The sequence below is a fragment of the Dama dama genome, chromosome 14 (genome assembly GCF_033118175.1).
Source record: "Dama dama isolate Ldn47 chromosome 14, ASM3311817v1, whole genome shotgun sequence".
In the NCBI taxonomy this organism is placed as follows: Eukaryota; Metazoa; Chordata; class Mammalia; order Artiodactyla; family Cervidae; genus Dama; species Dama dama.
Genome location: NC_083694.1, coordinates 5,994,743 through 6,007,293, shown reverse-complemented (window position 1 = coordinate 6,007,293; position 12,551 = coordinate 5,994,743). Strand labels below are relative to the sequence as shown.

Below are 12,551 nucleotides of genomic sequence, written 5' to 3'. Positions count from 1 at the left end.
AGATCAGGTTCTGGTGAATGCCTATTACTTACATTTTGCCACCTTCTCATTTATCTTCATGAGGCAGAAAGAGAGAAAGGACTAGCTCTATTCCTGTTTTTATAAGGACGGTAATGTCATGGGGCTCCACCCTCATGATCTAATTACCTCCCAAAGGCCCCACCCCCTGGGACAATCCCACTGAATGTTAGGGTTTCAATGTATGAATTTCTGTGGGGACACAAGATGCAGTCCATAGCAATAATAGCTCATGCTATTTATAGTTAGCAGAATTTAGTTAGGGGAGAAGGCAAGTTAGGGGAGAAGACTCTTTGTGACTCCATGGACTGCAGTCATGGTGAACTGAAGTCTCCACCCCCAGGAGGTGGCAGGAGGTTAGGTTGGTGTGCAAGGATCTTATACATCATTTCAGGCTAACTTCTGTGGTTGGGACCTCTCTCAAAGAGGGTAAGTGTTGTGAACTGGATTAACCCGATTGGTATTTGCTACAAGTGTGTCTCTCCAGTTTAAATGAAAAGCCTGAGGCCTGGCTGGATCCTGGGCGCCAGGCTCCCTCAGAGTTGAAGGCTGGGTGGGGTCTGGGACCTGTCTCTGAGGTGCTGCCAACTGAGACCTGCCCCCTCAGCCAGGGCCGGGCACTGGTGGGAGGACCCAGACTGGATGCTGGATGGGTGTCCTCCAGAACCATGGCAGGATAACCTGCTGGTCCAGGACCCCTCCTCCTGGCCTGGGCCTGGACCCCAGAGGTAAAGGGTGGTCCCGGGACCTGACCCTTTCTTATCAGAACTGAGAGTAGCATTCGGTTTACAGGAACATCATGACCTGATCATGACCTGACCTCAGGAACAGAGACATTGACCCCGGAAATAACCAGGCCACCACCTCAGCTTTCCCAGCAAAGGGCTTTGCTGAAAGTTCTCTGGGAGCTCAGGGCTTTTTTTTTTTGGTCTTTTTTCCTTGTGTGGCCCTGCAGTAAGGCTCTCTCTGCTCCTGTTTTGGTGTTGTCTGGCCTCACTGTGTGTTAGGAACACAGACTTGTGATCAGTACCAAGATGATATTCTAATCAAGAACAGAATCTCTTTCTGTTCTCAGTGTGTTAGCTTCAACCCTCCTCACCCTGAAATGTTCACTATCAACCATATTTTGGGGAGCAGGCCATTTTCTCTCATATAAATTATTTTCATAATCAGAGAGGACTGTGTGAGCATGAGATTCAATTTTTGAAATAAAATGTTTACTCTGAACAAGCAGCTTTGTCCATGGAATCGCACTTTCTGCACAGCAGCAGTTGGACTCGTCCTGTGCAGAGTCCAGTTAACTCTAAGAGTCCTGTGATGAATTGTCGCCACCTAATGTGATAACACATTCTGCTTTCTGTACCAACTGCCACTTTGTGAGCTGAGAGGTTCACATATGGTGTCAAGTGAGAAGAGCTCACCGTCAATCTCGAGGGCTTGAAATGGTCAGCCTAAACTGTTGTTCTGGATTTAGGTTCCTACTGATCCTCTGAAGGCTGGTCCTTCAGATGGGCTGGTTAACTGTTATTGATGTATCTTCCTCATTTTTTTTTTCATTTCCATCACTCTGATTTATATACTGAGTTACAGCTTTATTTTATACTTTGCTTTGTTCCTTAAGTTTTATTTTTAATTCTTCCATCAGCTGGCTGCCTTAAATATCTTCCTAAATTTAGAAAAATGTGCAATTTCCTAGTGCCAGTTTCGTACACACTCTACTAGAGAATGGGCTTCCTCTGTAGCTCAGTTGGTAAAGAGTCTGACTGCAATGCAGGAGACCTGGGTTTGATTCCGAGGTAGGGAAGATCCCCTGGAGAAGGAAATTGCAACCCACTCCAGTGTTCTTGTCTGGAAAATCCCATAGAGAGAGGAGCCTGAAAGGTTATAGTCTATTGGGTCGCAAGACTTGGACACAACTGAGCGACTAAGCACACCAGAGAATAGATGGAAATCACTCTAGTTTACCAACAGTGTTATAAATGTACTTTACAGTTTTGTTTGATTTCTTAATCTATGTTTTTTGATTCTTCTGTTAGCTGGCTGCCTTAAATATTTTCCTAAATTTAGAAATATGTATAATGTCCCAGTGTCAGTTTTGTACACACCCTACCAGAGAACAGATGGAAAGACCTGAAGCAGGAGAACCGTGAGCTCTCCCCTACAATAGACATTACAGGAAAAGGGAACTACAGCTCAGCTCTTCTAAATGTAGCTGCCCAAATCTACAAGTACTAGCAGTGTAAATCCAGAGACTTTTAAGAAGGAAAGACATGGGGATTTACTGATGGGATTTCCATGGGTAGATGTGGACAGGATCACTGTTCAGCTGTTGCCAAGGTTTCCCTGGTGACTCAGACAGTAAGGAATCTGCCTGCAATGTGGAGACCTGGGTTCAACCCCTGAAAGATACCCTGGATGAGGGCATGGCAACCCACCCCAGTACTCTTGCTTGAAGAGTCCCCATGGACAGAGGAGCCTGGTGGACTGCAGTCCATGGAGTCACAAAGAGTCTGACACGACTGAGCAACTAAGCACAAAGTTACATGTTCACATGTCTAGGGAGTTTGGTGAGACGGGGCAGTGCTCCTGGGTTAGTAGGATGAACATTTGGTCACTGAGGGAAGGAGGGGCTGCCTGTTTATCCTCAAGGAGAATCAGGGTGCTGTCTCCAGGCTGTGAGTATAGAGATGATTTTCAAATGAATATGGGGCTCTGTTGTCTTACACTACAAGGTCTACATTATGATGAGTAGTTGACAGAGTCAGAGTTTTAGTGAGGAAAGACTTGAGCTCCTGCCCATTTTTAGCTAGTGCTTGGTCCAAGCTGCTCAAATCAGTGCTCAGATCAACTGTGAGACTTTTAGCACTACAGACGTAAGTCACCCAAGCCCAGCACAGAGGGCCACCTCCACAGCTAATGCACTTTAACTGCTCATCCAGACTTGGTCAGTGGAGGGAAACTAATTATTTGTACAGCCATCACGTGACCTTTGGCTTAGAAGGTTCTGAGCTCAAGCCAACTTGGTGGCCAAACAGACCACTGGTCACTCAGCGAGGTGACCTGGGCTTTGAGAAGGCTGCTTGTAAGATGGTTGAACATGCAAAGAGGCTGGGGAGGATGGACAGAGTTGGGATCCTGTGGTCTTTCTGAGGGGCTTTGCTCAGAAGAAACTTGTGTTTTGGATCAGGAATTGAAATATAGAGACAAATGGTAGGAGGGGGATTGGAACCCTTATTAGACTCAGACATCTTCCCCAGGGCATCACTCATCCACAGAGAACTAGGGGCAGGAGAATTTGAAGGGGGAAGCTCCTGGCTCAGGGGTTCAGCACAGGTCTCAGGGGTGCAGGCATCTGTGTCTTCAGGGAACTATCTACAATCCTGTCCCATAGCCATCACATCACTGTGTGCTCTTGGAAAGTTACTTGATCTCTCTAAATTTTAACACCCTCTACTGTAACATATAAGTTACAGCCCCCACTGTGTCTCCGCTTCCTCCACAGCAGGGCTGGGTGTCAGAGGACATGATAATAGATACTCTCCATGAGCTGTAAAGCCTTGTTTCTGTGAAAAAGCTGAAGAGTAAGTTTCCGTCCCCACTTATTGGCGCCATCCAAATGCCCTCTTTGCTTTCAACCACCAGATGCACCTTATTCTTGCCATGGTTCAAGACTGAATACTTACAGAGCACTTATGAAGCACAGTTCTTTACTTTGCTATTTATTTATTTGTCCATCTATATTTATTTATTTGTGTGCATCTGGTCTTTCTTTCTTTTTTTTTTTTATTTATTTTTTCAGTGGGTTTTGTCATACATTGACATGAATCAGCAATAGATTTACACGTATTCCCCATCCCGATCCCCCCTCCCACCTCCCTCTCCACCCGATTCCTCTGGGTCTTCCCAGTGCACCAGGCTCAAGCACTTGTCTCATGCATCCCACCTGGGCTGGTGACCTGTTTCACCATAGATAATATACATGCTGCTCTTTTGCAACATCCCACCCTCACCTTCTCCCACTAGTTGTGGCACATGGGATCTTCGTTGCGTCATGCAGATCCTTCGTTGCAGTGCATTGACTCTCTAGTTGTGGCATTTGGGCTCAGTAGTTGCAACATGTGGGCTTGGTTGCTCCGAGGCATGTGGAACCTTAGTTTCCTGACCTGAAATCAAACCCCTGTCTCCTGCGTTGTGAGGCAGACTCTTACCCACTGGACGCCAGGGAGGTCCCTCCTTTATTTTTCTAGTATTTTACCCATATTTACTCATTTTCGGCCTCATAATACTGAAAATAGGCCATGTTAACATTTCTCCAGCTCAGCACAGGAAGCTGAGGCAAAGAGGGATCCATACATCTTTCCCAAGCACCTGCTTCTCCTGAACAGGATCTGAATCCGGCCCATCAGGCATGGTCACCATGCTCTGCTGAGCTTCTAGGTCTCAGTTAAATAGAGATGTTTGTCTGCACAGCCAGTCTGTGGGTGTTTTCAGTGTACATCAAACTGTAGACCTTCCTAAGCCCACCTTGGATTCAGGAAGCCCTGCTAGGCATCTGGGGAGGAAGGGGAACAGAGGATTCAATTGTGGATCAATGATTATTAGTTCTCATGTGGTCCTCTGCCAGCAAGATGTCAACAGCTCTCTCCATTTTAATGCATTTCACAGGATGCTTTGCCCAGAAGGCCAGAAGAACCATTCCTCAAAAGTCAAGAACATCAACTACCAGCTGAGTCAAGAGGGTTCATAGTTGGCCACGAAAATGGGTGACCCAGTTGAAGGTACTATGGAAATTTTCTGATTAAGTTCACTCAAGAATAATTATTTTAATATGTTCAGTGCCTCATATTTAAGAAAAAATTAAAATATTAAGCAATGTTCTTTTATTTCATATTTTCAAACTGAAACGACATCAGTCGGTACTATTTTAGCTATGGAAGGAAAGATGCCTTTAAAGTTCAGGATTTGCTTTGTGTTTAAGAGTGAATATCATCTCTAGCTATGGTTTTGACATTAGCTAATTTTTTAACATTAGATGTGATATGTTTCTCCATGAAGTCGTGTTTCAAGAATGCTTTAAATAATTAGGTTTTATTTAGAACAGGATTACATTGACATAAAAAGTGTATAGGCAATATAGACAATTCCTATATACTATCACTCCAGTTTCAGCTAACATATGTTACTAACAGATAACATATGTAAGGTACGTTTATTGCGATTAGGGAGAGAATATATTTTTAGTAATTAAATCTGTAGTTCACCTAAGATTCTCACTTTGTGTTGTTACATTCAATGATACTGAAATTGAGCAGGACCATCTGTTCATTGCCCCGCCTCCCCTCCCCCGCCCCATTGTCCCTTTTCTCTGCCTGCCTTTTGCCTGTGGAAAACTTTAACCAGAGACAAGTTTAACCAGAGAAGACAAAAATACTGAAACAAAGGAAAACAATAAAAGGAGACTAAATAATAATAATGTAGTCATGAAGCACAGTCAAGGACCTTTAGTTCTTTCTCAAGGGCTGTAGGTAATGTTCTGAGCCATATCCTGTGAGCTGTCTTACAGATACCAAAACACCAGGTGAGGAAGTTAACTACATGAAGACCAGACTATAACCAGGATTTGAGCTGTCACGATTCTGAGAACTGACCACAAGGAAATGGGAACAAGCACACCCCAGAACTGAAGATTAATTGCCTGAAACAACCAAGACGATGCTAGTCAGACTGATGATGACCAATTTGAGGATGACTGTGCTGTTTCTATGTAACCTCCCCTCCCACTCTGTCTGTAATGGCTCTCACCCCCTTGTCGGGGGTGGGAGTGGTGAAGTCGGCCTTTGGAAGATGTCTGCCACCATTCCCCCCGCCCCAGTTGCCAGCATCTGAAATAAATCAAACTTTCCTTTCTACCAACCTGGCCTGCTTATTGGCTTTTGAGTGGCGAGCAGCCAGACCCCCCACACATACTTTTCAATAACAATATTTTAAATATTAAAAATGTTGTTTATCACCATTATGGTAACTTATAGAAATCGGTACATTAACGCTCATAGTGTATTCTGAGTAGTCAAGAGACAGAAATGACCCAAAGACCATTGTGTGATGAATGAATAATGAAATATATACACAGAATGGAATACTATTCAACAACAAAAATGAATTAAGGATTGAAATATGCTACAAAATAAATGGCCCAAATAATGCAAAGATATATTATGATTAGTGAAATAAGGCAGGGACAGAATGGCAAATATTGTATGATTTCACTGCTTTAACATACACAGAATAGGCAAACTCATGGAAACTGAAAGTAGAAATTAGAAATTACCAAAAGAGAAATAGAAATTACCAAAGCCAGGAGACAAGAGGGAAGGTGGATTATGACTTAATGGGTACAGAGATTATGTTGGATCTGATGACAAAGATTTAGATGTAAACGATGTTGATAAGTACACAACATCATGAAAGTAGAAAATGCTATGGAATGTTTTAATTCTTACAAATTATGAAAAGAATGAATGCAATGTATCTGTGATCAGAGTGCTCAATTGCTAAGTTGCATCTGACTCACGTGAGCCCATGGACAGCAGCACAGCAGGCTTCCCTGTCCTTCACTATCTCCTGGAGTTTGCTCAAATTCATGTCCACTGAATCAATGATGCCATCCAAACATTTCATTCTCTGTGCCCCCGCTTTCCTCTGCCCTCAGTCTTTCCCAGCCTCAGGGGCTTTTCCAGTGAGTCTGCTCCTCGCATCAGGTGGTCAAAGTATTGGAGCTTCAGCATCAGTCCTCCCAATGAATATTCAGGGTTGACTTCCTTTGGGATTGACTGGTTTGATCTCCTTGCTGTCCAAGGGACTCTGCAGAGTCTCTTCCGCACCACTGTTCTAAGCATCGATTCTTTAGCACTCAGCCTTCTTTATGGTCCAAGTCTCACAACTGTACATGACTATTGAAACATCATGTGATTTTTAGTGCTTCTCTTTGTCATACTGACAATTTCAAGTTGATCAGGTTCCCCTTAGCTAGAAAACTAAAGGTTTTCTGTCTCATTCCTGAAATGTACATTTCCATTGCTTTCCTCCACCCACCAGGAAGGTTGTCCAATAGATCTCAACCCACACTTATTAACCACCCACACCCATACACTGCCCCCATGTGTCCACATTAGCAAGGTCTTTGCAATCAGCATCACAGGTGTCCTGACAATTCCTCTATGTCCTCCTAGAGCTCCCTGAAGACCAGCTGGAGGAGCTATCCAGTTGAAAGTTGGAGGAAGAGTCTCTGCCCACCTCCTTGGTAAGTGTCAATTATTTATCTGAGGTAAAAGTGTTGCTTTATGTCTTTATTTTTCAGTTGAGTTCAGATAAAATTTCTCTATTCAAGACAGCTGATATATACAGTGTTTAATTCGGTGGATGAATGTTGAGTCTCCCAGCAGATAATTTATTCAAAAGGACATTTTTTTAAAAAATGACAACAGCAATTAGAAACTGTGGTCGGGAGCACATTCCTAAGAAGAAAACTTTCCTTCTTGAAATAAAATGTTCTAATCGCTGGTCAAAATGGGCTTGAGAGGTATTTCAGGAGAAGCTCGTGCCTTTCCCACAGGCATCCTCTCTGTTTTCTTTTGGGGCTGTGGACTCAACAACAAATCCCTTTGGTTTTCTGAGAGCAAAAAAGAGAATGAAAGACGTGTGCAGAGCACACAGATGCTGGCACCCTCACACTGCTGTCTTCTCTCTGATCTCAGGGGCATGGTAGAGCCAACAAAAGCAATTTGCATGCAGGGACATCCCTCTGCTGAGGAACAATCTAGCTGACGAAGGTGGGGTTCTCTTCCCGGCTCTGGTTGGCGAGGAGCCCTGATTCCAGGTGCCTACAGGGGGCGAGGGCTGGGAGCACAGAGCAAGAGAATGATCTGCCCACATAACCCAGGGAAGCTATGGGCAGATTAACAGTTGATTTTGGCCCAGGCATTAGTGTGGGAGTCACCTCGAGACCTGCATCCTTCTGTCAACTTACAGAGAGCTGTGTAGCTTCATGTACACAGTACAGGTCTCATCCATCAGTGCACGTGTCACTGCATAAACAGATAAGAATGGGGAAGATGTGCAACTGCATTGGGTAACATTACCTTTCAAGTGATCAATTCCTGCAGCACACACCCAAGGGATAGTGGCAACAAAGAACTCAAAATACAACTTGATTTTTAGCCTGGCGAGCATGACTCTTACTGAAATCTCCCACCTGGATTACAGACAGTCAGTGCTTACTCTGTGCTTACTATAAGTAACTGTCTCACGAAATGTACGGTCCTTGTGAATATGGAGAGACACTGACTCTGGACATGCACAGCCTGTATAGAAAAACTAATATTGATAGAAAATATGATATTATTGATAGTGGCTGTGTTTAAATAGTAAGAATTCAGTATTATCAGATCTTGTATATTTGATTTTCAAAGACAAATGATTAGTGAATAAGTATAATAGCATGCTTTACCCAGGATTGTCCGTCCTCTAACAGAGTTAACTTTTAATCAAGAACAAAGTCACATAGAAAGCATGGTAAGTAGAGTAGCAGCAACTGTGCATCTTGGGGGAAGAGTGATCTGGGAAAAATCAGGAGACCGTGGCAATTTAGTAGAAGCTCAAAATAAGCAGGAGGACTCATGGGTCTCTTTTACTGAACAGGATCATGTGTTTTAGAGTTTTCCTTTTTTTTTTTTTTTTTTGGATTGAACATTTCCTTTTGATTAGGTTCCTCTAAGCCAAAGCTCTGTTTTCATCTCCTTCCTCCTCTACTTTCCTTCCTCCTCTAAAGAAGATGGATGAACACAAGTTCAGCCCATGCTTACTAAACTTCCACATCCAAACCCACGACCCCATGTCCACACAAAGAGAAAAGCCCCCGAATGGTTGCCAAGCAGCCTCACCAGTGTTCAATCAGCCACTCTGTGTCCCTCGAGGTTTCACTGAGGACCTGCCAGTCAACCCAACTTGTGGCAGGACGGAAGAGACACTGTTTCTCCAAGGCAAGCTGTTTTTTGTTTTCAAAAAGTAGATTTAGTTTATGAGTATTTGAGGGTGTTCATTCCGGATATAGACGATTCCCTCGGTTGGGATAATGTGGAGTGAGAGTCTTATTACCAACTCATAGTGCCTCTGTTCACAGTACGTTAAAATTGTTAACATCTGTCACACTCTGTAGAGTACAGAGTTCTCTCTCCTGCAGCAACTGTTCCTCTAGGAAAGGAATTTGGTAATGTCCAACCCAAATGGACTTGGAAGTTGCATCCTCCAGGCAAAGGTTTTGCCTTTCATCCTATGTGTGCTCTGATCTTGCTGGGTTCCCTGGGTTCCACCACTGCTTCTCATCAGGTTTTCTACTGTCCCCACATGAACCAAAGACTGTGCCTCCATGTGATTTTATCCGCATAGTGTCTTCTCTTCTGTATTTGGCCCTTTCTGCACGTGAAAGCAATATGTATTCTAGAATCTTTCACTTGGCGGGGAAAAGCTTTGTAGATGAGAAAGTTGAGGCTTTCTAACTAATTTTAGTGGAGAGGGCAAATTGATTTCAAATTCCTGCTGGGAATGAGTGTAGGGGCCCTGGTAATAGATAGTAATTTATAAATAGAGTAATATGGCTTATTACTGTGATTCCAGGAAGAAGTTGCATTATGGTTAATAGTGTACGTTTCTGTCCATGGGAATGGGTGTGACTCTGTGTATCATGTATAGTGTGATTTGTGTGTGTGTGTGAATATTTTTGTGTTGTGGATTCCTTGATGTTTGTCACCCTAAATGTCACTGTTACTGGTGTCAACTTCCCACATACATTCCCATCACCACTGGATGAGCGTGTATATGAAAGGAAAGTAAACACATTCACTGTATGCATTGATTATACAAAGTGAACATCCTTTAACCTGGAAGACAAATTTCATCACTACCCAAGAAGATGTTTACAGGAATATATTTAATTTTTATGAATGTTTTTACTAACTGTGCTGGGTCTTCTTTGCTGTGCAAGCTTCTCTCAACTTGTGGAGAGCGAAGCCCACTCTCTAGTCGTGGTGCACGGCCTTCTTACTGTGGAGGCTTAATTGTTGCTGAGCGTGGGCTCTAGGGCTCTCGGCTGCAGCAGTTTTGGCACGTGGGCTCAGTAGTTGCAGCTTCTGGGTTCTAGAGCACAGGTTCAATAGTTGTGGTGCATGGGTTTAGGTGCTCTGCAGCATGTGGACTCTTCCTAGACCAGGGATCGAGCCTGTATCTCTTGCATTGGCAGGAAGATTCTTACCACTGAGACACCAGAGAAGCCCTCCAGGATTTTTAATGAGCCAAACTGCATTTCAAAATCCCCCTCACTGGGTCAATCACGCCTTCATTTAATAGTAAATCTCATCTCCTAGTGGTCTTATGGTGTTTCGATTGGTCATGATTCATCACTCTGCCATATGCCTCATCCACAATCTTTCCTTTTAGAGCCTCTGAATGAATCCTCCCCCCTCATCTCAGGTACTTAGTCCTGGAGAGGCTCCTTCCTTCTGCAGGGAGCCCATGGTGGTATCCACATGCCAAACCCTTTTCTTGAGGAATCTGAGAAAAGAAGAGCCTTCACAAATAGATGGAGGAACTTCAGCCCAGTTTTGGCTCTTAAGCTTTCAAGCGTCCAGCCAGCCCTGCTAACTCCGTGCACTGTGTTGTTCAGCAGGTCTCTAGAACTTTTCCATCTTGACACAAATTTTATAAACATTGAACAGACACTCCCTGTGTTACCTCCTCCCAGCTCTTTGAACCACGCTTCTACTCTCTGCCTCTCTGAATTTTCCTTTAGAGACCTCAGGTAAATGAAATCATGCAACATTTGCCCTCCTTTGACTGGCTTATTTCACTCTTACCAGTGTCCTCCAGTTCTATTCATGTTGCTGCAAATGACAGGATTTCCTTCCTTATAAAACACTGAGTCACATTCCAGTGTATGTACACCACATTTTCTTCATTGATTCATCTGCTTTTGGGCACAGGGCAGTTTTTCTCTCTTGGTGGTTGTGTATAATGTGGCAATGGACATGAGACTGTAAATATTTTTTGGACATTGTAGTTTTATCTACTTTGTACATGAACTGAAAAGAGTGATTCCTTGATCTTATGATAATTCTCTTAATAATATTTTGAGGGACTTCTAAATTTTTCCATAATGGCTATGCCGTTTCTACAAACCGGGTACAGAAGTTCCACTTCTCCAAATCCTTGCCAATATCTGGGTGTTTTTTCTTCCTTTTTTTTTTTTTTTTTTAATAATACACATCTTGAAAGGTGATATTTCCTTTTGACTTGGTTTCCATTTCACTGATACTTACTGATGTTGAGCACTTTTCCTATATATATTGAATACTTACCTGTCTTCTATGAAGAATTGTCTATTGAAACATTATACACATTTTTTAAACTCAGTTATTTGCTTGTTGTTGTTGTTGTTGTTTTTTATTAGTTGGAGGCTAATTACTTCACAACATTTCAGTGGGTTTTGTCACACATTGACATGAATCAGTCATAGATTTACACGTATTCCCCATCCCGATCCCCCCTCCCACCTCCCTCTCCACCCAATTCCTCTGGGTCTTCCCAGTGCACCAGGCCTGAGCACTTGTCTCATGCATCCCACCTGGGCTGATGATCTGTTTCACCATAGATAGTATACATGCTGTTCTTTTGAAATATCCCACCCTCACATTCTCCCACAGAGTTCAAAAGTCTGTTCTGTATTTCTGTGTCTCTTTTTCTGTTTTGCACATAGGGTTATTGTTACCATCTTTCTAAATTCCATATATATGTGTTAGTATGCTGTAATGTTCTTTATCTTTCTGGCTTACTTCACTCTGTATAAGGGGATCCAGTTTCATCCATCTCATTAGAACTGGTTCAAATGAATTCTTCTTAACGGCTGAGTAATATTCCATGGTGTATATGTACCACAGCTTCCTTATCCATTCATCTGCTGATGGGCATCTAGGTTGCTTCCATGTCCTGGCTATTATAAACAGTGCTGCGATGAACATTGGGGTGCACGTGTCTCTTTCAGATCTGGTTTCCTCAGTGTGTTTGCCCAGAAGTGGGATTGCTGGGTCATATGGCAGTTCTATTTCCAGTTTTTTAAGAAATCTCCACACTGTTCTCCAGAGTGGCTGTACTAGTTTGCATTCCCACCAACAGTGTAAGAGGGTTCCCTTTTCTCCACACCCTCTCCAGCATTTATTGCTTGTAGACTTTTGGATAGCAGCCATCCTGACTGGCGTGTAATGGTACCTCATTGTGATTTTGATTTGCATTTCTCTGATAATGAGTGATGTTGAGCACCTTTTCATGTGTTTGTTAGCCATCTGTATGTCTTCTTTGGAGAAATGTCTGTTTAGTTCTTTGGCCCATTTTCTGACAGGAAATGCAGAAAGGTTGTATAAGCTTGTTGTCGTTTTGAAGTTGAGTTGTACTCATTTCTTACATATTCTGGATATTGGTCCCTTATT

At 43.1% G+C, this 12,551-nt stretch overlaps 1 long non-coding RNA gene across 1 annotated transcript; it reads left to right on the top strand.

The window, feature by feature from the left end:
- Positions 1 to 226: 226 nt before the first annotated feature.
- LOC133069563 (uncharacterized) lies at positions 227 to 5,892 on the top strand. The gene is made up of 3 exons (XR_009695896.1): positions 227 to 447; positions 4,684 to 4,796; positions 5,582 to 5,892. It is a non-coding gene; the product is annotated as an uncharacterized LOC133069563 (long non-coding RNA).
- Positions 5,893 to 12,551: the final 6,659 nt, after the last annotated feature.